Source organism: Lactuca sativa, chromosome 8 (genome assembly GCF_002870075.4).
Source record: "Lactuca sativa cultivar Salinas chromosome 8, Lsat_Salinas_v11, whole genome shotgun sequence".
Lineage (NCBI taxonomy): Eukaryota > Viridiplantae > Streptophyta > Magnoliopsida > Asterales > Asteraceae > Lactuca > Lactuca sativa.
The window spans coordinates 14,247,913-14,271,966 of NC_056630.2; positions in this window are offsets into that span (position 1 = coordinate 14,247,913).

Consider the following 24,054-nt stretch of genomic DNA (forward strand, 5'->3'; position numbering starts at 1 on the left):
CCATGAAATATAAGGCTCCGCCACCCTTGGCCTCTAATTTCTTATCCATTCCTCTAAGGGATTCACCCATCACGTTTTCAGGTTTCATGGTTTCAAACTGAGCCGCCTGAATTTGCATAGACAAGTGTGAATGGATAGTCATTGTCAACGATTTGACTCTTCGACCAGAATATTCCTTCCGACATAGGGTGTCTGCTACTACTTTGGCTTTACCCGGATGATAACGAATATCGCATTCGTAGTCATTGAGTAGATCAACCCACCGTCGTTGTCTCATATTGAGCTCCTTCTAATCGAATATGTGTTGTAAACTCTTGTGGTCTGTAAAGATCGTGCTTTTCGTGCCAGACAGGTAATGTCTCCAGATCTTCAAGGCAAACACAACTGCCCCCAGCTCAAGATCATGTGTGGTGTAGTTGACTTCGTGTGTCTTCAGCTGTCTCGAGGCGTAGGCGATGACCTTACCCCGTTGCATCAGAACACAACCGAGCCCTTGGTTTGACGCATCGCAATAGACAATGAAGTCTTCTATCCCTTCGGGGAGGGATAGTATTGGCGCGGTCCACAAGGCTCGCTTGAGCGTTTGGAACGCTCTCTCCTGCTTCTCTTCCCAGTCAAAGGCCACGCCTTTCTGGGTCAGTGCTGTAAGAGGTTTCGCAATGCGGGAGAAGTTCTGTATGAACCTGCAGTAGTAGCCAGCGAGACCTAGAAATTGACGAATTTCTATAGGCGTCTTCGGTGCTGACCAGTTCTCAATGGCCTTAATTTTGGTTAGGTCCACATGGATTCCCTCTTTGCTAACCACGTGTCCTAAGAATTCGACTCTTCGGATCCAAATTTCACATTTAGAGAACTTCGCATAGAGCTTCTCTGTTCGTAAAGTTCCTAGAACTTTTCGTCGGTGATCGCCATGCTCTTCCTTACTTCGGGAGTAGATCGGGATGTCATCAATGAAGACGATGACGAATTGATCCAAGTAAGGTCGACATACTCTATTCATTAAATCCAGAAACACTACGGGCGCATTGGTCAATCCGAATGGAATTACTACAAACTCGTAGTGTCCGTAACGAGTTCGAAAGGTTGTCTTCGGAACATCCTCCTCTAGCACTCGTAATTGGTGATATCCGGATCTTAGATCAATTTTGGAAAAGTAATTCGCCCCTTGCAGTTGGTCAAATAAATCGTCTATGCGAGGCAGAGGGTAACGATTTTTGACCGTCAGTTTGTTGAGTTCTCTGTAGTCGATACACATACGAAATGATCCGTCTTTCTTCTTAACGAACAAGATCGGTGCTCCCCAAGGTGAGAAACTTGGTCTTATAAAGCCCTTGTTGAGTAGTTCGTTAAGTTGACCAGATAGTTCCTGCATCTCAGCTGGTGCTAATCGGTAGGGCGACTTGGCTACTGGGGTAGCTCCTGGGACTAAGTCGATCCTGAACTTGACCTGTCGTTGCAAAGGTAATCCTGGTAGTTCTTCTGGAAAGATGTCGGGAAAGTCGCTCACTACTAGAATGTTCTTTAGTTCTTTCGTTTTCTAGGCTCGTATCGACAACGTGAGCAAGGAATGCACGATATTCCTTACATAGATACTTTTGTGCTTGAATACTTGAGATAATACGAAGACTCGTATCGGGTTTGTCGCTGTAGATGATGAGAGTTTCGTTAGACGGGAGGTTTAGGCGGACTGCTTTCTCGTAGCACATGATGTCGGCGCGATGAAGACTTAACCAATCCATGCCGATGATAACGTCGAAGCTTTTAATCGAGACCGGCATGAGGTCAATTGGAAATGAATGACTATCTAGAGTTAGGGTACATCCTAAGTAAATGCTCTTGGTGCTCTCAGTTTTCCCATTAGCCATTTCTACAGTGAATTGTTCTTTAAGTGCATGCGGTTGTTGTTTAAGTATGCGAGCAAATTTATGGTTCACAAAGCTTCGCTCCGCTCCACTATCGAACAGTATGCATGCATAGGAGTTATCGAGGAGAAACGTACCAATCACCACCGTAGGGCTAGCAAGTGCCTCCCCGTGGCCTATAGCCAGAACTCTTCCTGCTCCACCGACATTTCTTGCTTTTGGGTAGTCCCTCTTATAGTGGCCCACATAGCCACATCCATAGCAAGCTTGGCCCACGCCAGCACTGGGAACTTGGGTGATCGGCCTCGCTGGAGATTTGCATAAACGGACAGTGTGTCCTTTCTTGTTGCAGTTAGAGCACTGCATTTCTCGGCAGGGGCCGTTGTGGTGGAAGTTGCATTTGTTGCACTTAGGCAAACTTCCAGCATACTGCTTCACCGGAGTAGCAGCAGCGGGGGTTATCGTGGCGTGAACTGCCACAATCTGCTGCTTTTTGGCAGCTCGTTGTTTCTTCTTGTCATCCCAGAACTTCTGCTTATTGTCAGCGGGTTTGGAAGGTTCCGAGATGGCCAGGGTTGTTGTTGATGGTGGGGATTGGACTCCTTGATCAATGAGTCGATGTGCCAGTCACTTGGCACTGTCGAAGGTAGTAGGGTTTGATGATAGGACATTTCCCTGATATGGAGGCACCAGCCCCAGATGTACCTCTCGATCTTTTTCCCTTCGGTGGGAACCATGTTGGGACAGAGGGCCACCGATTCACTGAATCTGGCGGTATACGCGACTATGTTGGAACCACTCATAGTTAGGCTCCACAGCTCCTGTTCCAACTTCTGGATCTCGCCCCTCGGGCAATACTCCTCAATCATGAGGTCTTTCAAAGCTTCCCAGCCCATGTCGTTGGCCACTACGAGAGTTAGTGACTTGACATGGCTGTTCCACCATGTCAGGGCTTTCTCCTCAAAGGTGCATGCGACAAACTTGACTTTGCTCGCAGCAGGGCAGGAACAAATTTCGAAGACCGATTCCATCTTCTCGAACCATTGCGAGAGGGCAATGACTCAGCCAGTCCCCTTGAAGGACTTCGGCTTGTAGTTTGTGAAATCTTTGTAGGAGCACTCTCTCGAGCGCACAGGGATTTCACCATGAGTAGAGTCAACAGGGGTCCCACCTCTGTTGGCTTCAGTGGAGTGATATTGAGCCATGGCAGTTGCCACTGCCGCAGCTACTGCAGCATTAAGAGTTGTGGTATCGATTACCGGAGGAGGAGGAGGTGGTGGTGGAGGTGGAGGATTATGCCGTGTTGATTTGTGAGGAGGCATCTTTCAACTGTAAGTCTACAAATATGAACACAATGGTAAGAATCAATTGTAAGCAGAGTGAGAGTGACACATGGACTAAATCGCCATAGTCCAACAATTTAGATAATTGTCAATATTACTGGTATTATTGATGCAACTGTTGGATTAGTGTCTAAGTCCATAACTATTTTGGTATGTACTTGACCCGATGGTGCATTGGCCTTTTGGGTTGCCTTCACCAAAGCAACTTGATTGGAAAAATAAATAGAGAGAGAGGTTATTATGATTTATTAATATGTTATAAGAATAATATATTAAAGGAGAAATCATATTTGTTTAATTAATATTTGTCAATAATTAATTAAGAATTAATTCTGTGATCAAGTGTAATTAATTAAACTAGAGGGGCTGAATTATAATTATGTGATAGTTACAAAATAAGGTAAGGATTATCTTATATATAGGGTGAACGAATTTAAGGTGATAATGCCTTAGAATTCGACTAGGATAAGGGTTTCTAAGACTTATCTTATGGTTGCTTGGTGGGCAAGCAACTAGATAAGGATAAGGACTAAAACCCTTATCTTTACACCTATATAAACCCCCTAAGGCTCATGAATTCGTCCAAGCCTTCCCAAGAAGTCCTAAGGACAAATTCCTACCTCTCTCCTATCTCTTTATACCTTTTCCACTTGCTTATGGTGTTTGTATGCCATTAGAGGAGTGACACTTGTGACTTTAAGCCTTCCAAAGTCAATTCAAGGAGGAATTGGGATTGTTATTGCTACATAACAATCAAGGTAATATCTTAAACCTAATTGTATATTAATATTGATTTCCATATGCTAGAATTAGGGTTTATAGTCTTGGATTCAAAGCATGTACAATAGAGAAACCTAGATCCAAGCATTAGGGTTTGTATGAGCACATAGGATGTCTTATGACCAAAACCCATCAGCAACAAGTTCAGGAAAATTAACCTAACAGTAGGTCTTACATCATACCATAAGGGAAAAGGTTGACAGTTCTTAGGTTCTTAGTTAGAGTACTGCAAGATAGGAATATTTTACAGACAAGTGCTGCATAGAGCACAGATACGAAAGGCTATTCCTTAAACAAAAGAAAAGATGTGCTGGACATCTTCTAACGGCGATGGGAATTCCTCGGGCGAACCCTGAGGTCTGCCACTTCACGAACCAGCTCTTGAAGGTGTCGCTCATGAGCCCTCTGGCGAACTCGAAGTTCTATGACTTTGGCTCGGGAGGCAGCCAGTTGTTGCTGCAGAGTCTCATTGGTTCTCCTGGTCCTTTCCATTTCTTCTTCGAGACGGCGGATGCGGACAGTGTTGACACCAGAGTTGGCATCAATTTCCATGACCCGGTTGATGGCTGCTCGACCTTGTTTGACATTACAAGAAATTCTATGGACCATGACGGGCAGAGCTCGATCCGTAGAGCCACCTTCGCTAAGGTTGTAAAAGCTTCGGTCCCCAAAGTAAGGTAAGGGTTGACCCTGCTCGTTGCTCCAGCGATTCAAGTTGGTTGCCCATAAGGGTGTGGGACCTGGGAAAGCTGGTCGGGGGTTATTGTTTGGGGCTTGACCTACTGGCGGTAGGTTGTTGACTTCCGGCTCGGAGTCAGATCCATCCAAGAAGCCTTCTACTTGATGATCATCCAACGGGACTTGGTGCTCATCATCGGACTCTGCTTCAAGCCATCCTGTGTTGCCTTCATTTGGGAAGTACGGGTCGCCATGATGGAATCCAACCATGATATCTACGCGAGAAAAGGGATATAAGAATCTTATATAAATAGACGTACTACTTAAGATAATTATAAGATGATCTGTATCAGTTATGTCAATACTTGTGTAGTGTATACCAGTCATATAAAAGTAGAGCAGGATAGACCTTCGAATAAGTGGCCCAAACTCAAAATCCACAACCAAACGAGGACAGGAGGTGGAGCAAAGGTCACAGATTCTCAGTCTATAACACCTAAATTTCATACAACCTTAGCGTATCCACTTAACGACTATTGACCTACTTGATAGCAACCTCTTTAGTTCTCAGATAAGTGATTAAAGTAACACAAAATACTCCTATAGTATTTTAAACTTATGTTCTGTTCTAGTGTTCTCATTATAGTAGTGTTGGTAAGATTTTAGACTTGTTACCATATCACAACCATTCTAGGGCATGTGCTAATCACCCCTAGGACCAGCATAGTTGATTAGGCTATGCCACTCCCAGGACTGACAATACATCCCCGAGCTCACTTGTGATATTTAACAATCGTAATACTTTTCTTCTTGTCATTGTGACACTGATTTTAGTATGAATGCAAACTTGTATACTTAGTTAAAGATTTTATTATTTAAAAGTATAGACTCTTGGTCAGAGTGTTTTAATCCCAATGGGTTTATAATTAGTATATCTTTTATGGGTTGATATACTGAATTCACTATAAACAATGCTCTGATACCAATCTGTCACACCCCAAAACCGAGAACGACGGAAACGTTCTGGGAGGAGGACGTCATGTAAAGTATCACAACACAGTATAATAGCAAACAAGTAAACAATATCATCCATTGCATTAAATATATAATTTTAATACAAGTGTATTCTGTACAGTTATAGACACCAAAATGTAAATCAAAATATAAGAGGAGTCTTGCATGCGCTCCATCATATGAAAAGTTGGCCTCGGTACCTGTCTATTGATGACCTGAGAATACAATTTATTTTGAAAGAGTTTATCAGCATTAATGTTGGTGAGTTCATAAGTATTTAGTGTCGGTGTTTGTATCAAAGCGTTTGAACGTGGTTTGAAGTACGAGTTTGTAAACGTTCGTAATAAAATTATGTGAATGTTTGTAAGTGCTTGTAAAGGGTAAATTAATGTAGTACTGTAGTGTTGTATTATAGGAACTACTGCTGTACTAACTATCTTAAATCAGACTTAGATCAAGGTATTATGTGATTTATTGTACCATACTATCGACTGGGAAACACGACAATGTAAATCATAAAAAGGTATGACGTTTGGCACTCGCAGACCTGCAAGTCCGGCTGTAGCTAGCAGCAAGGTGTAGGATAGTCAATCCAATATAAATATATACGCAAACTCACGCTCTCCCTCCAAGAGACTCTGGCTACAATTCGGGCCATGACATTGAAGGCATGCTCCGATACAGTGGATCACATTTATGTTAACGTATTCATGTATATGTAAATGTATTGTTACTCATCCTAGTATCGTTGTATATGTTCTCTTTCTAGTATAGTTGTATATGTTCTCATTCGACGACACACGGACAAACAACTGGGTACTTTATATCTATACATATATACATAATATATAATGAAGGATTCAACGACACACGGACAAACAACTGGGTACTTTAGTACCACAACCAAACGAGGACAGGAAGTAAAGTGGGTTATCTCTCCTAAGTCCTTCAAACCTTATTTATATAACTATATATGCAGTAGACATGGTTTTTAACAATATATAAGTTTAAAAACTATAAAGGAAAGTTTTAGTATAAAAAGTGAATTTGATAACCAGTTTGAAGACATTTGTTTGGTAAAACAGTTTAAAGCATGAAAAATCCATTTGCATGTTAGTTATTAATCACATGTGATTGATCTAATAACTAACATGGTTCAACTTGTATTCCCCCCCCCCCCCATAAAGCATTTAAAAACATTTAAAATTATTTCAAAGGTTAGTTAAGGGGTATGAACTCACCTGTAGTGAGTGGATTGTATTGAAGTGTCGGACATGGTGCTAGGTGACAAGTGGAGACTTGTACACACACAATGAGCCTAGTTATCATATAATAAACATATATATATATATATATATATATATATATATATATATATATCTAATTAGTCAATTTATAACTAATAAATCAAGTTAAGACAGTCTAGGACATGGAAACACTTTGTTTCAAGTGTTAAAAGTCACAAGGGTTGCATCTAAGTGTTGTAGGGCACGGCTAGTGTGTTTGGGGTTCAAGGAAAACCCCATAATGGAGTTTACGGTTTTATGACCATCATCAAATGAGTTTACGGTCATAAACTCATGAGTTTATGGCCGTAAACTCATGCTTCCTTGACCATTTGTTGTTTTGAAGTCTTACAAGTCCCTTAGAAGCATTTCCGTTTGAAGTACAAGTCTATGGAAGATATTAGGGCACCATTTCACTCCTAAATGGAGTTTACGGTTCTTAAACCATTTTCCTTTGAGTTTACTGTAGTAAACTCATATGTTTTATGGTCATTTGGGGTTTTCAAGTCCTTAACTCATCAAGGAAGGGATTTAAGCAAGTTTCCAAGGCTTATGAAGGACTAGGGCACACTTGGGCACCTTAATTTAGGGTTTACGGTCCAAGAACATCTTGGACTATAAACACCTTGTTCTTGGTGTTTTATGGACGTTTTCTTGATGTAAGGAAGTGTAACAAGCTCTATAATACTCTAGGATAGAAGTACTTACTATGTAGAAGCTTGAAAAGTTGCTAAAGGCCCAAGAACACTAGTGTGTGTTCTTGGTGTTCTTGGTGTTTTGAAGATCTAAGCCAAACAAGAAAATGAATGGATGAAATGATGTATAATCACTAGGTGTTATGTTATAACAACTAATCAAGTCAAGAAACATTTACATTTTCGGGAAATTTGGTGAAAGACGGGATGATAGTTGAGAGAGATTTGGAGGTGTTCTTGAGAATGAAAGTAAGAAGTGAGGAGTTTGGGGAGTAAACTCATGCTTAAGGCATTATTTTACGGTCTAGGGGGAGTTTACGGCCCAAACTATAAAAGTTTGGCCGTGAACTTCTTAACTAGGTGGTATGTGCGGTTTTAAAACTTCAAGACTCGAGACGGTACTTCCTTTCATTCGTTTATTTAAAGAATAAGTACTAAAAATACTCCAACGAAATTTAAATTGGCTAAAAATTATTTGAAATGTAATTGACTTTTAATTGAAGTGATTGACTTTAGAGTTTTTCCGAATGAAAATTTCGGGTTGTCATAACCTTCTCCCATGAAACCCATTTTATTTTATTTTTTTCTTCATGACCACCCAACCCCCAATAAGAACTTCCTTCTTATCTTCTACCGTTTTTCAATGACTTCGATGGGAGTTCTAAGTAATGACATGTAAAAGGTAGGAAGATTTCCTAGAACAAATTTGATTAAGGTAAGCCTTCCACCAAATGAAAGGGTTTTAGTTTTCCAACGAGAGAGTTTGTTTCGAATGTGCTGAATAAATGTTTTTTTTTGCTTGTTTTAGTGTTTGTTCACTTTCACAACATCATTTTTTTAAAAAAATAGAATGTTTACCATTGTATTCTAGTATGTACCTCGTCATCCAAGTGCCTGCCAAATTTGGGTTAACGACACGAAGAAACATATCCGAATTCATGGAAACAAGCAACTCATAATCACTTTGCCTCAGCCGCCTCTACAAACAACCATGTCTTAATATACGCCTCCACCGATTGTGTAAAACATAATGCAACAAATTATTTCATTGTGTATTTGACCCATAAAAGAAAAATAGGGTATCCACATTTGTGACATCCCCATTTTCGCGGCCAAAAAAAACCGATTTTGTTTATGTTTTATAAAAACCAGAGTACCTCTTTTAATAAAAATGTTGCATAATTTATTCCCAGAAAAACACGATAAATACGTTATCAAAGAATTTCCGAAGAAACGAATTTTATTCATTTTAAAACATTTGGGATGTCATTGTCAATACAGAAACATAAGCATAAACAGAACTTACATTCATTTACACTAGTGATCTATATCTCCTTAATCTCTCAGTGAAATGTCACTTCAGATCGACACCTCTGATATAAATAAACTGAGTGGGTCAGGTTGGGAAACCTGGTGAGTACATAGGGTTTTCAACCCATAATAATATAATTATTATGTTTAAACAATTAAGCAATCAACCCAATTACCCATCCCCATTATCTTCTTTATTCTTAAGGATCTACCATAAGAATCAGTTATTCCCCGTTCATTTATTCCTAAGGATCATCCTAAGGAACCAGCACGAAGTCCATCGTTGCCACGGTTTACACAACAGGCACTAAGTATGCATAGTCGCCAGGGGTTAGGCATCAAGTTTGCATGATCGCCAAGGTTTGCACAACGGGCACTAAGTCTACATAGTCGCCAGGGTTTAGGCATCAAGTAGGCATGATCACCAAGGTTTAGGCACCAAGTCTGCATGGTCGCCAAGGTTTAGAGTACACCAGGTGAACACATCGTTCATAACACCTACAAGTTGCAAGCCTGATAGTGTTCCAGTGGACTGTCTAGAATAGTCTGTGGTTATCATCCATACTCTGCTGAATGACGGGGGAATCGTTTGGGAAAAGGCTTCTCACATTGTCCACCTCTCACCCTCACCTCGTGGTCTATAACACCTCTCAACTCATCATCAAACTCATATTCCATCTATTACATCTACCCATGTTTTACCCCAACATAATCGTAGATATAAAATACATATACAATTTAAATAATTTAAAACATGTATCAAATCGTTCATCCAGCATAGACAGCAAGTATTCAGATAATATGCACACATAGCACGTAATTTATATAAAATACTTGATATCTATGTGTAAGATGAAAGTAACTATGCACTTGCAACACATAATATATATTAAATACTTCATATCTATGTGTAACATGAAAGGTGTGACAACCCGAAACTTTCATCCTATGTAATTGGTCCGCATATTGTCTTTAAATCTTGAATTCATCACCCTTTGTAAATCTTGTGGTTCCGAATGCGTGTTTTGGACACAATATAGTCTAGTTATGGGTGTTAGGAGGTGTTGGAAAGTGTTTTGCATCATGAAATCGGATTAAACACACCGAAAGAGGTGTGTGCGGCCACACTTTTATGTGTACGGCCACACACCCATGTGTGCGGCCGCACACCCTCCAGCCTCACACCTAAACATATATATAGCTGGGTACCTTCTTCATTCATTCATTTGGATACTCCTTACTCTCTCCCTACTTTCTCTCTCTAAAATCTTGAACCAAGAACACCTTGAAGACCTCATATTTATGATCTAGTTCATCTTCAAGATTATTAGTGGTAAACACTTGAGTCCCAAGCCTTAAAACTCATCATGTTCATCATATTCATGGACCCTTGAAGGTGTATGGCCGCACACCTTCATGAGGGAGCAGCACACATTCAAATATCCTTAGTGTGAAGAGCAAACACTTCATTTGGACTCACAAGAGGAGTGTACGGCCGCACACTCCTATGAACAGCCGCACACACACACTGAACGGCCGCACACACTTGTGTGCAGCCTCACACACACATCTGGCCGCACACCTTAGCCGCACACTCAATTTCTAGGCCATGCACTCACTCAAATGCCCACTTTTGGCCCTAAGCTTGCATGAATTATTAAGTCTGGATCATGAGACACTTGTATTCAGTAATGCCGATGCCTAAGAATGTTTATCCATCATGTTTAAGCATGAAACATCCTAGTTCTAACCCAATTGTGTGTCATCACATGATTTATAGGAACCATTGGCAATCAGGGCATCCGTTAACACTCGAACCCTTCGATAAACTGTGAGTTCATACCCCTTTAATGAACCTTTCAAATGTTATATGTTTTAGGGGGGGGGGATACAAGTCAATTATACATGTTTATGGAAATTTATTCAAGTAAATTATTCATGTTACAAAATTTAATCACATGTGATTCACTATCCGTAGTTCAAATCACATGTGATTTACCACTATGTATTTTAAAAAGGATTTTCGTTTTCAAAACTATTTTGGATAAAAGAACAATTTTCTAAATGTTCCCTTTTAACAAGATTTTTATTAAATAAATTCTTTATAAAATGTAATCACACCAATATATTTATATAAGTAAGACTTGAAGGACTTAGGACCGATAGCTCGCCTTATTTCCTGTTCTTGTTTGATTGTGGGCTTAGGGTAGTTGTTATCCGTCCGACTGTCGTTGATTTCTTAGTTATATATCATATATATTAGTGTTGGATACGAGTATTTTCATTTCATTTAATGTTTAAACCACTAAACTGACAAGAATCATACGCACTAAGTTAACTATAATAGGTATAGTTAAGGCCACTATTACTCGCTATAGCTACTACTCTACACCCTATAATACACTCTATTATGATACTATACACTAACAAGAGAACACAATACGAGTTATACAAAAGACTACTTATCTATAATACAAGAGAAAGCACTAATCAGGGGATAACACACTAACTCACTATGAGATACGCTATTCGCTACATACTATGCCTAGAGTTTTTTGACAGAAAGACGACGCTACATGTATAGATCTATACAGGGTAGACACTATTACATCCCGACTGTTAACCTCAGTCCGAGTCGTGCAGGCCTAGGGATGCCACTATTTCTCTACACTATGCATGACCGGGAAGGTCATGGGGTACTATATTACTCACACTATTAGTAGCATACAAGGAATACATTACATTCACACAAAAATACTAATACTAAAGAATAAGTTTAAAATCCTGAAGTAAATAAGTATCTAATACTAATGGGAGTATGTACCTCTATTACTGATATCAGGCATAACTTTTCTTATTACACTACTTATTGGGGACTCACTAATATACTTATATTTCAAACGATTTTTTTGTGATGAGACTTACATGCAAGTTACAGGTTTTCAATTACAATGTATTTTCTGGAAAATATAGGATTTTTTTTAGAGTTTTCTATTACTCACGAATGTAAACTGCAGTCCTTCACACTATTTGTACTAATGCATTTTACACTAAAACTCACACTAAACTCTTATGAACTCACCAGCTTTATGCTGATACTCATTTTCAAAATAACTTGTATCCTCAGGTCAAAGATAGATAGGTACAGGTGCTACATTTTTGAGAAGGTGGAGCATACAAGATCCATCTCTTATTTTTGCATACATTTGGTGTTTGTTGAACTTTACAGAACACACTTGTAATTATGCTCACTATGTAAATGAAATGGTTGCATGTTTCTTGTTTTTACTATTATGCAATTGTGATGATACTGTACATGTCGTCCTCCACCCCGAAACGTATTCCGCCGTTATCGGTTTTGGGGTGTGACAGATTGGTATCAGAGCTTTGTTTATAGTGAATCAAGTATATCAACCTATAAAAAGATATAAGAACTATAAACACTTCGGGATTAAGACACTCTGACCAAGAATATATACTGTTAAGTGTCTAAAATATTTGACTAAGTATATATATACACACATCACTATAAAACACAGAAGTCAGTATCACACTAGAACAGAACAAAAGTATTAAGATTGTTGGGTAGCACGATTGGGCTTAGAGACATATAGTCACATTTGGGGAGATGTAGCCTGATCAACTACGTTTTCCTGGGAGTGATTAGCATGTGCCTATGCTTGGTTGTGGTATTGCAACAAGTCTAAAAACTCACCAACACTACCACAATAACGTTACCATAAGAATACTATAGGAGTATTCTGTATCTCTAAAACATACATATGTGATAACTAAAAGGGTCGTTACTGGTAGGACAATAGTTGCTAAGTGGATACACCACGGTTACATGTGGCTAGGGCGCTATAGACTCAGAATCTGTAGCCTTTGTTTCATTTCCTGTTCTTGTTTGATTGGGGATCTGGAGTTAGGGTTGCTTATTCGAAGGACTATCTTGCTTCGGTTTCATGTAATTGGTATGCACTACGCAAGTATTGGGACAACTAGTAACGATTCATCTTATAAGTAATTTAGGTTAGTACGTCTATTAATCTTCTTTTCCCCTTTCTCGCATAGATAGCATGGCTGGCATCCACCTACCCGACGACCCGTACTATCCAAACCAGGGCAATGGAGGATGGCTCGATGAGGAGTCAGATGATGATCACCCGATCCCTTTGGATGATTATCATGCTGAAGGCTTCTCGGATAACTCCAGCTCCGAACCAGAAGTTAACAATCAACCTCCTGAAGCTCCGAACCCCAACCCCCGCCCGTCATTTCAGGGTCCCACTCCTATATGGGCCATATCCTTGCACCGTTGGAGCGAGGAGCAGGGTCAGCCTTTACCTTACAATGGAGACCGAAGCTACTACAACATAAGTGAAGGAGGATCTGCAGACCGAGTTCTGCCCATCATGGTCCGAAGAATTGCCAGGAATGCCGAGCAGGGTCAACCAGCCATTGGTCGAGTTGTAGAAGTGGATGCCAACTCGAATCACAACACGGTTCGCATCTGCCAACTCGAAGAAGCCATGGACAGGACAAGAAGGACCAACGAGGCTCTGCAGCATCATCTGGCTGCATCTCGAGCCGAAGTTAGGGAACTCCGAGCACGTCAAAGGGTTCAAGATCGACACCTTCAGGAAATTATGCGTCGACTAGCGGATCTGAGGATTCGCACAACCAGTAACTGTCGCCAGTAGAAGACATCTAATTACCTCACTCTTTTGTCTAAAGACTAGCCTTTCCTATCAATGTTCCGTAGCTCTCTTTTCTGTAAATAATCCTAGCTCTAAAAAGTACTCTAACTAGACCTCTAGACTGCCAACATTTTCCCCTATGGTTTGATGTAAGACCTTCTGTTAGATCAATTTTTCCTGAACTTGTATTACATCATCAATACAGTATATTGGCAGCTAACTATTCTATTGTTATGACTCTCAATCTGATTTTTGGATTATGTTGAATTAATCCATAAAACACCTTATTCCTATTTCGCAATAGACTCTTACTATTGCTATCATTCCTGTGATATTCCAGTAAAAGATGCCTCCACGAAAGCGTCGAAGTAGAGGAAGACCAACAACTCAAACCTCTCCTCCACCACCTCCTCCTCTGCAGTTCGACCCAGTGCTGTTCCAAACAGCTGTGACCGCGGCTGTGACAGCAGCCATGGCTCAAATGAACTCCGGGGACGCGAGCGGTGGTAACTCTAGATTTGGTGAAGTCCATCAAAGAGTGCATGGATGCACTTATAAGGATTTCATGAACTATAAACCTACCTTTTTCGATGGTACTGGAGGAATTATGGCATTATCCCAATGGTTCGAAAGAACCGAAGCTGTATTTGAAATGTGCTCTTGCCCCGAAGAGAGCAAAATCAAGTTCGCAACTGCCACCCTCACCAATAGGGCTTTGACATGGTGGAACGGCCATGTCAGTGCACTCTCATTGGTCACAGCCAATGCCATGGGCTGGGACACTCTAAAGGATCTCATGAGAAAGGAGTACTGCCCGAGGGGCGAAATTTAAAAACTTGAGGAGGAACTCTGGAACCTCAAGATGGTAGGGACCGACATAATAGCTTACATGGCTAGGTTCTGCGACTTGGTGGCTATGTGTCCCAACATGATCCCTTCTGAAAGCAAGAAGATCGAACGATACATATGGGGTCTAATGCCTCCGTATCAAGGAAACGTTCTAGCCTCACGCCCTACCACCTTCGACAGCGCCAAGGAATTGGCCCAGAGTCTGATCAACCACGAAATCTCTTCCACTCCAGCAACAACAACCACAACTACCACTGCACCACCCAATTCATCTGACAGAAAGAGGAAGCGATAGGATAAAAAGAAAGGCAAGAAAACTCAAACCTCCTCCAAGGACCAGCAAATCGTGGTGGTTCGCGCTGCCACTACTCCAGCCACTCCTGCACCACCAAAAGCTTACAGTGGGAATCTGCCCAAGTGCCTTTTTCACCACAACGGCCCCTGCCGTGAATTACAGTGTTCCAACTGCGGTCGGAAGGGCCATACGGTGCGATTCTGCAAGGTCCCTCCCAAACCTATCTCGCAAGTTTCCGGTTCGGGAGTGACCCCGACGTGTTATGGCTGCGGTGAAGCTGGTCATTTCAAGAAGAACTATCCAAAGGCTGCGAATGCTGGGGGAACTGGAAGGCTACTCGCTATTGGTCACAACGAGGCGGTAGCGGATCCCATAGTAGTCACGGGTACGTTTCTTCTCAACGACTCTTATGCCCGTGTCTTATTCGATAGTGGTGCAGAAAGAAGCTTCATAAACCAAAACTTTAAACACTTACTCAAACAATCCCCTCAACCACTAAAAGAAACATTCGTCTTAGAGATGGCTAATAGGAAAACTAAAATCTCTAATGAAATCTACATAGGTTGTACTCTCACATTAGACGATCACTCATTTCCAATCGATCTCTTACCAGTCTCTAGCAAGAATTTCGATGTCATTGTCGGTATGGACTGGTTGAGTCTCCATCGTGCCAATATCCTATGCTCCGACAAAGCCATTCGCCTGAATCTTCCGAACCACGAAACTCTATTAATCTATAGAGATAAACCTGGTACGAGCCTACGTATCATCTCCAGTATTCAGGCTCAAAAATATTTGCGTGAGGAATACCGCGCCTTTCTTGCTCACAATGTCGACACTAGCCAGAAATCGAAAGATCCAAAAGACATTCCCATTGTATGCGAATTCTCTGATGTATTCCCAGAGGATCTTCCAGGTCTACCTCCCAAATGACAAGTTGAGTTCAGAATCGACCTAGTCTCTGGAGCTACTCCCGTAGCTAAGCCGCCCTATCGTCTAGCGCCTGCCGAAATGCAAGAACTATCCGGTCAGCTCAACGAACTGCTCAACAAGGGTTTTATAAGACCGAGCTTCTCACCTTGGGGAGCTCCGGTCTTGTTCGTGAAGAAGAAGGATGGATCGTTTCGGATGTGCATCGATTATAGGGAACTCAATAAACTCATGGTCAAAAATCGCTACCCTCTCCCTCGTATCGACGACCTATTCGACCAACTACAAGGAGCAAGTTACTTCTCCAAGATTGATTTTAGATCTGGGTATCACCAGTTACAGGTGCTTGAGGAAGATGTCCCGAAGACAGCCTTCCGAACCCGTTACGGGCATTTTGAATTCGTAGTGATGCCCTTTGGACTGACTAACGCCCCCGCAGTGTTCATGGACTTAATGAATACGATGTGTCGGCCATATCTAGATCAGTTCGTCATCGTCTTCATTGACGATATACTCGTCTACTCTCGGAGCGAGGAAGAACACAAGGATCATTTACGACGAGTCCTGGAAACGCTGCGATCCGAAAAGTTATATGCGAAGTTCTCTAAGTGTGAGTTTTGGATCCGAAGAGTTGAATTCTTAGGACACGTGGTTAGTGAAGACGGAATCCACGTGGATCCCTCCAAAATTAAAGCTATTGAGAACTGGTCAGCACCGAGGACGCCTACAGAAATTCGTCAATTTCTAGGCCTCGCTGGCTACTAACGTAGATTCATCCAAAACTTCTCTCGGATTGCGAAGCCTCTCACCATGTTGACGCAGAAGGGTGTATCTTTCGATTGGGAAGAAAAACAGGAGGAGGCATTCCAAACCCTGAAGCGAGCCCTATGCACCGCACCGGTATTATCCCTTCCCGAAGGGACAGACGATTTTGTAGTATACTGCGATGCATCAAATCAGGGGCTTGGTTGTGTCTTGATGCAACGAGGTAAGGTCATCGCCTATGCCTCAAGACAGCTAAAGACACATGAGGTGAACTACACTACTCACGACCTCGAGTTAGGAGCAGTCGTCTTCGCACTAAAAATCTGGAGACACTACTTGTATGGGACGAAGAGTGTGGTGTACACTGGTCACAAAAGCCTCCAACACATACTGAACCAAAAAGAACTCAACATTAGGCAGCATCGATGGGTCGAACTACTCAGGGATTACGACTGCGAAATCAGATACCACCCGGGGAAAGCCAACGTAGCAGCAGATGCCCTGAGTAGGAAGGAGTATTCTGGACGAAGAACCAAGTCATTGACAATGACCATCCGTTCGCATCTATCTGCGCAGATCAGGGAGGCTCAGCTGGAAGCCTTAAAACCGGAGAATCTGATGGGGGAATCCCTACGCGGAATGGATAAAAGTTTGGAGGTCAAGGGTGACGGAGCCTACTACTTCATGGACCGAATCTGGACTCCGCGCCATGGAGGTTTCAGAGACTTGGTCATGAGGGAAGCACACAACACTCGATACTCCATCCACCCAGGTTCGGATAAGATGTATCTGGATCTCAAGAAGCTATACTGGTGGCCTAACATGAAAGCAGAGATCGCTACCTTCGTGAGTAAGTGCCTTACGTGCACGAAGGTCAAGGTCGAATATCAAAAGCCATCAGGACTCCTCCAACAACCTGAGATACCGGAATGGAAGTGGGAGCGGATCACAATGGACTTTATAACCAAACTGCCCAAGACAACGGGTGGGTTGGATACCATTTGGGTCATCGTCGACAGGTTGACCAAATCCGCACACTTCCTACCCATCAAAGAAACGGACAAGATAGAGAAGCTCACAAGAACATACATCAAGGAAATAGTACGGTTGCATGGCGTCCCTATATCTATTATCTCAGACAGGGATAGTAGATTTACCTCAAGATTTTGGCAATCACTACAAAAGGCTCTAGGGACGAGGCTGGACATGAGTACAGCTTACCATCCACAGACCGACGGACAAAGTGAGAGGACGATCCAAACCTTAGAAGATATGCTGCGAGCTTGTGTGATCGACTTCGGTAAATCGTGGGATACACACTTACCTCTTGTGGAGTTTTCCTACAATAATAGTTATCATACGAGCATCAAGGCGGCTCCATTCGAAGCCCTCTACGGCTGAAAATGCAGATCCCCTTTGTGCTGGGCTGAGGTAGGTGACACTCAGTTGGCCATGGGACGAGTTCCTGACAGCGCTCTCACTGGTCCGGAGATCATTCGAGAAATGACCGAGAAGATTGTACAGATTCGTGAACGAGTAAAAGCCGCTAGGGATCGACAGAAAAGCTACGCGGACAAACGAAGAAAACCCTTGGAGTTTCAAGTAGGAGACCGAGTCCTTTTGAAGGTCTCACCCTGGAAGGGCACGATACGCTTTGGAAAGCGTGGAAAGTTGAACCCAAGGTACATAGGGCCTTTGGAGATTCTCGCTAGAATCGGCCCTGTAGCCTACAAACTCAACCTACCCCACGAGCTAAATAACATACATCCTACCTTCCACGTCTCAAACTTGAAGAAATGCCTGTCCGACGAGACTCTAGTCATTTCGCTTGACGAGATCGAGGTCAATGAGGGTCTCAACTTCGTGGAAGAGCCTGCGGAGATTATGGATCGGGAAGTAAAACGAACGAAACAAAGCCGCATCCCAATTGTGAAGGTTCGGTGGAACGCCAAGCGGGGACCAGAATACACTTGGGAGCGCGAGGATCAAATGAAACTCAAATATCCCCATCTTTTTGCCTAATAGTTCTGTAACTACCCTCTGTAGAAATTCTAAATTTCGGGACGAAATTCCCTCTAACGGGGGGATGATGTGACAACCCGAAACTTTCATCCTATATAATTGGTCCGCGTATTGTCTTTAAATCTTGAATTCATCACCCTTTGTAAATCTTGTGGTTCCGAATGCGTGTTTTGGACACAATATAGTCTAGTTATGGGTCTTAGGAGGTGTTGGAAAGTGTTTTGCATCATGAAATCGGATTAAACACACCGAAAGAGGTGTGTGCGACAACACTTTTGTGTGTACGACCACACACCCATGTGTGCGGCCGCACACCCTCCAGCCTCACACCCAAACATATATATAGCTGGGTACCTTCTTCATTCATTCATTTGGATACTCCTTACTCTCTCCCTACTTTCTCTCTCTAAAATCCTAAACCAAGAACACTTTGAAGACCTCATATTTGTGATCTAGTTCATCTTCAAGATTATTAGTGGTAAACACTTGAGTCCCAAGCCTTAAAACTCATCATGTTCATCATATTCATGGACCCTTGAAGGTGTATGGCCGCACACCTTCATGAGGGAGCAACACACATTCAAATCTCCTTAGTGTTAAGAGCAAACACTTCATTTGAACTCACAAGAGGAGTGTACGGCCGCACACTCCTATGAATGGCCGCACACACACACTGAACGGACGCACACACTTGTGTGCAGCCTCACACACACATCTGGCCTCACACCTTAGCCGCACACTCAATTTCTAGGCCATGCACTCACTCAAATGCCCACTTTTGGCCCTAAGCTTGCATGAATCATTAAGTATGGATCATGAGACACTTGTATTCAGTAATGCCGATGCCTAAGAATGTTTATCCATCATGTTTAAGCATGAAACATCCTAGTTCTAACCCAATTGTGTGTCATCACATGATTTATAGGAACCATTGGCAATCAGGGCATCCGTTGACACTCGAACCCTTCGATAAATTGTGAGTTCATACCCCTTTAATGAACCTTTCAAATGTTATATGTTTTAGGGGGGGGGGGATAAAAGTCAATTATACATGTTTATGGAAATTTATTCATGTTACAGAAATTAATCACATGTGATTCACTATCCGTAGTTCAAATCACATGTGATTTACCACTATGTATTATAAAAAGGATTTTCGTTTTCAAAACTATTTTGGATAAAAGAACAATTTTCTAAATGTTCCCTTATAACAAGATTTTTATTAAATAAATTCTTTATAAAATGTAATCACACCAATATATTTATATAAGTAAGACTTGAAGGACTTAGGACCGATAGCTCGCCTTATTTCCTATTCTTGTTTGATTGTGGCATTCTAGCTTAAGTCCATGGGGGGAGCCCATGACACTTGGATATAAGACCATAGGGGTTGCCCGTGGCATTCCAGGTTAAGACCAGAGGGAGCCCCTTACACTTAAGACCATGGGGGTTGCCCATGACAACTATATTTGTTGCGTGGTTGTAACGACCCAATTTTCACGTCCAAAAATTTCGTTTATAAAACATTACGTAGAAAACATTAATAATTAAAACATTGTTTAATCAAACAATTTCACATCGAAAACTAAATTGAAATCCATAACATTTGATCAACCAAACTATCAGAGTATCAATCCCAGAATAAACTCGTAACTGCGGAAACAAGAGAGTGTGTGTGACATGTTGCTACCACGCCGGCTCCTTTCCCCTAGCTGAGGTGGTACCTGAAACCAAAACTGAAAAACGTAAGCACAAAGCTTAGTGAGTTCCCCCATCGTACCACATACCATACAAACACATAACATACATACTACGAGGCTATTCTGGGGTGCATGTCTACCCGGTACGGCCATTCTGGGGTTCGGTCCTAACAACCGAACCTCGGAGACTATTTCACCCCCTACTACTACTATCACATTTAAACATAACTTAAACATATTATCAGACATATCTGGGGTGCCTAAACTACCCTTCAGTCCTAACAACCGAACCCGGGCACTGGTCCCCTCCTACTACCTCTATCGCATAAACATAACAAGCCAGCATGCAACACATCATCACATACTGTCAGACGTATCTGGGGTGTCTGACTACCCTTCGGTCCTAACAACCGAACTCTACTACTTTCACATACAACATATCATGCTAGCACATAACATATCAGGTAGTAGCAATCCTAGATGATATCACAAAGACAATCATCTATCATACGAACCCTACTGGTGGGCCGACATTGTGGCCGTAGACCCACCACTACCGGAAAGTAACTCACCTCGAAGTAGTTGCTGATCTGATCGGGAACTGACTGTCTACTGCTGCTGTTGCTGCTCCGGAAATCCTCCAGCTGCAACTCCCACAACATATTCAATCAATCACTGCTAACTGACCATTGGGTAAAATGACCATTTTACTCCTGGTCATGCCCCAAGTCAAAGTCAGAGTCGACTTTCAGTTGTCCCGACTCGCTGAGTTGGCTCGCCAACTCGCCGAGTCCCTGTCCAATCGACTGACCTGGGTCCCGTTTCTACTCGTCGAGTTAGGCGTTGACTCGACGAGTTCTCCTTCCAAACTGATTGTTCAAGTCCTTCATCCTACTCACCGAGTTGTATGAACAACTCGGCGAGTTCATCTTCATCCGATGAACACTTATGCTACGACTCGCCGAGTTGTATGAACAACCCGCGGAGTTTGTTCTTGATCTAAGGATATTGCCTTGAACTCGCCGAGTCATGGAAATGACTCGCCGAGTTCCTTCATGGGTGAGTTCGGCTTCCGACTCACTAAGTCACACCCCGCGACTCACTACTCTCACTCGACACAACGAAAAGGGACAACTCGGAGACTCGCGAGCAGACTCGCCGAGTCAGATGAACGACTCGCCGAGTCGTTACCATGCACTCACTAAAAACGCGATGTTGCTCGATTCTAGTCCATGCCATTCATAGATCTGGGTTCCTAGAGCATGAATAACACGTAAAGTTTCCAACTTTATGTGTAAATATTCCTCAATGAGAGTTTTAGGGTTCAAAATGCACCAAAAGGGGTAGATCTAGGGTGTACAAGCAACATGGGTCCATAAAGGTAGTGGATCCAAGCTCCTAGAGCTCGATTCCACCTAGATCTAGAGGCTAATCAGCCTAAAACAAACCCTCCATATACACAAGCTTGGAAATGGGTCAAGAAGGACTCTAATGGGGCCATAAACATGAAAACATGGGGGAAAACGAGCCATACCTTAGTGAACACTCTGAGATAGCTCAAGGATGCTTGACCTCCTCTTCTTCTTCTTGATCTCCTCTCCTTCTCACTCCCCAAGCTTCAAGAGGACACACCAATGGCTTCAAATCCACAAGAACAAGTCTTAGAACGAGGTATAGGGATCTGAGGGTGAATGGGGGCTGGCTTGGGGCGGAAATGAGAGATTAAATAGGGTGCAAACCCCTGAAACTTAGGGTTTCATCCAATAGTGGTGACTCGCCGAGTCCAGGATATGGACTCGCCGAGTCGCCAACTTAAACATGTCTCGGGTCCCGTCTCTACTCGGCGAGTCGGACCTATGACTCGCCAAGTCCAAGGCTAAAAATGGAAAATACTCAAATATGATTTGCATACCAGGAACCGGGTGCTACAAATCTCCCCCACTTATTTTAGACTTCGTCCTCGAAGTCTGCTGCTCGATCCTGAAATAGCTCGGGGTAATGCTCCATCATCTCTTCCACCGGCTCCCAAGTTCATTCCGAACCCTTACGGTGCTGCCATTGCACCTTCACTAGCTCTACCCTCTTATTCCTCAAATCCTCGACTTTCTGTCGAGGATTGCGACTGGGCGCTTAATGTAATTCAGGCTGCCATCAACCTGAATATCTTCTAATGGCACTACTGCTGAATCGTCCACTAGGCACTTCCGCAGCTGAGAAACATGGAAAGTGCTGTGGATCTGGCTGAGCTCGACTGGCAGATCCAGCCTATACGCCACCTTGCTCACCCGGGCTACAACCCTGAACGGCCCAATAAACCTCGGGCCCAACTTGCCCCGCTTCCTGAATTGAATGACGCCCTTCCAAGGCGACACCTTCAGGAGAACCATATCCCCAACCTGGAACTCTAGGTCGGATCGACGCTTGTCGGCGTAACTTTTCTGCCGACTCTGAGCAGTCTGAAGCCTGCTCCGAACCTACTGGATCCTCTCGGTCATCTTGAGTACCACCTCAGTGCTCCCCATGACTCTCTGGCCAACCTCTCCCCAGCATATTGGGGTCCTGCACCACCGACCGTACAACATCTCAAATGGGGGACGGTCAATACTCGCGTGGTAGCTGTTATTGTATGAGAACTCGGCCAAGGGAAGATAGGTATCCCAGCTACCACCGAAATCTAACACACATGCCCGCAACATATCCTCCAAAGTTTGGATGGTCCGCTCGCTCAGACCATCCGTCTGCGGGTGAAAGGCGGTGCTAAAATGCAAGCGAGTGCCCAACTCGTCATGAAATCTCTTCCAAAACCTGGAAGTAAAACGCACATCCCTGTCTGAGATAACCGATACCGGCACCCCGTGCCGCGCCACGATCTCCCTGATATAGATATCGGCCAATTTCTCGGCCGATATGCTCTCATGAATTGGGATAAAGTGAGCACTCTTGGTCAATCGATCCACGATGACCCAAATCGAATCTACTCCACGCGCAGTCCTAGGAAGCTTAGTGATAAAATCCATCGTGATGTCTTCCCATTTCCACAGTGGAATATCCAACGGCTGCATCTTGCCATGCGGTCTCTGATGTTCGGCCTTGACCTTCCTGCAGGTCAAGCACCGTTCGACGTACCATGCCACATCCCGCTTCATGCAGGGTCACCAATAGTCGGGACCAAGATCCCTATACATCTTCGTTGCCCCGGGATGAATAGAGAATCGGGACTTGTGCGCCTCCTCCATCAAGATCTGGCGCACGCCTCCGTGATACGGCACCCACACCCTACGGTGTAGTGTCAATAGTCCTCGGCTATCATAATCGAAGGAGGAAACCTGACCCACCACACGCTCGCTCTTCCGATGTTCCTCCTTGATAGCCTCCTGTTGAGCCTCCCGAATTCGCTCCAACAGGGGAATCACTACGGTCATCCTCATGCAAACGTCCCTTATCGGCGCTGCCTTGCGGCTAAGTGCATTGGCCACTACATTGGCCTTCCCGGGGTGGTAGAGGATCTCACAATCATCTTCCTTTACCACGTCCAACCACCGACGCTGCCTCATGTTCAGATTCGGCTGATCCATGAGGTACCTCAAACTCATGTGGTCTGTGTAGATGGTACATCGAACCCCATAGAGGTAATGTCGCCAAATCTTGAGGGCAAAAACCACCGCTCCCAACTCCAAATCATGCGTCGGGTAGTTCGCCTCGTGAGGCTTGAGCTGCCTTGAAGCGTAGGCAATGACATGCCCCCTCTGCATCAGTACCGCGCCCAACCCTGAAATGGACGCGTCATAATAAACCACAAAATCCTCTACGCCCTCTGGCAGGGC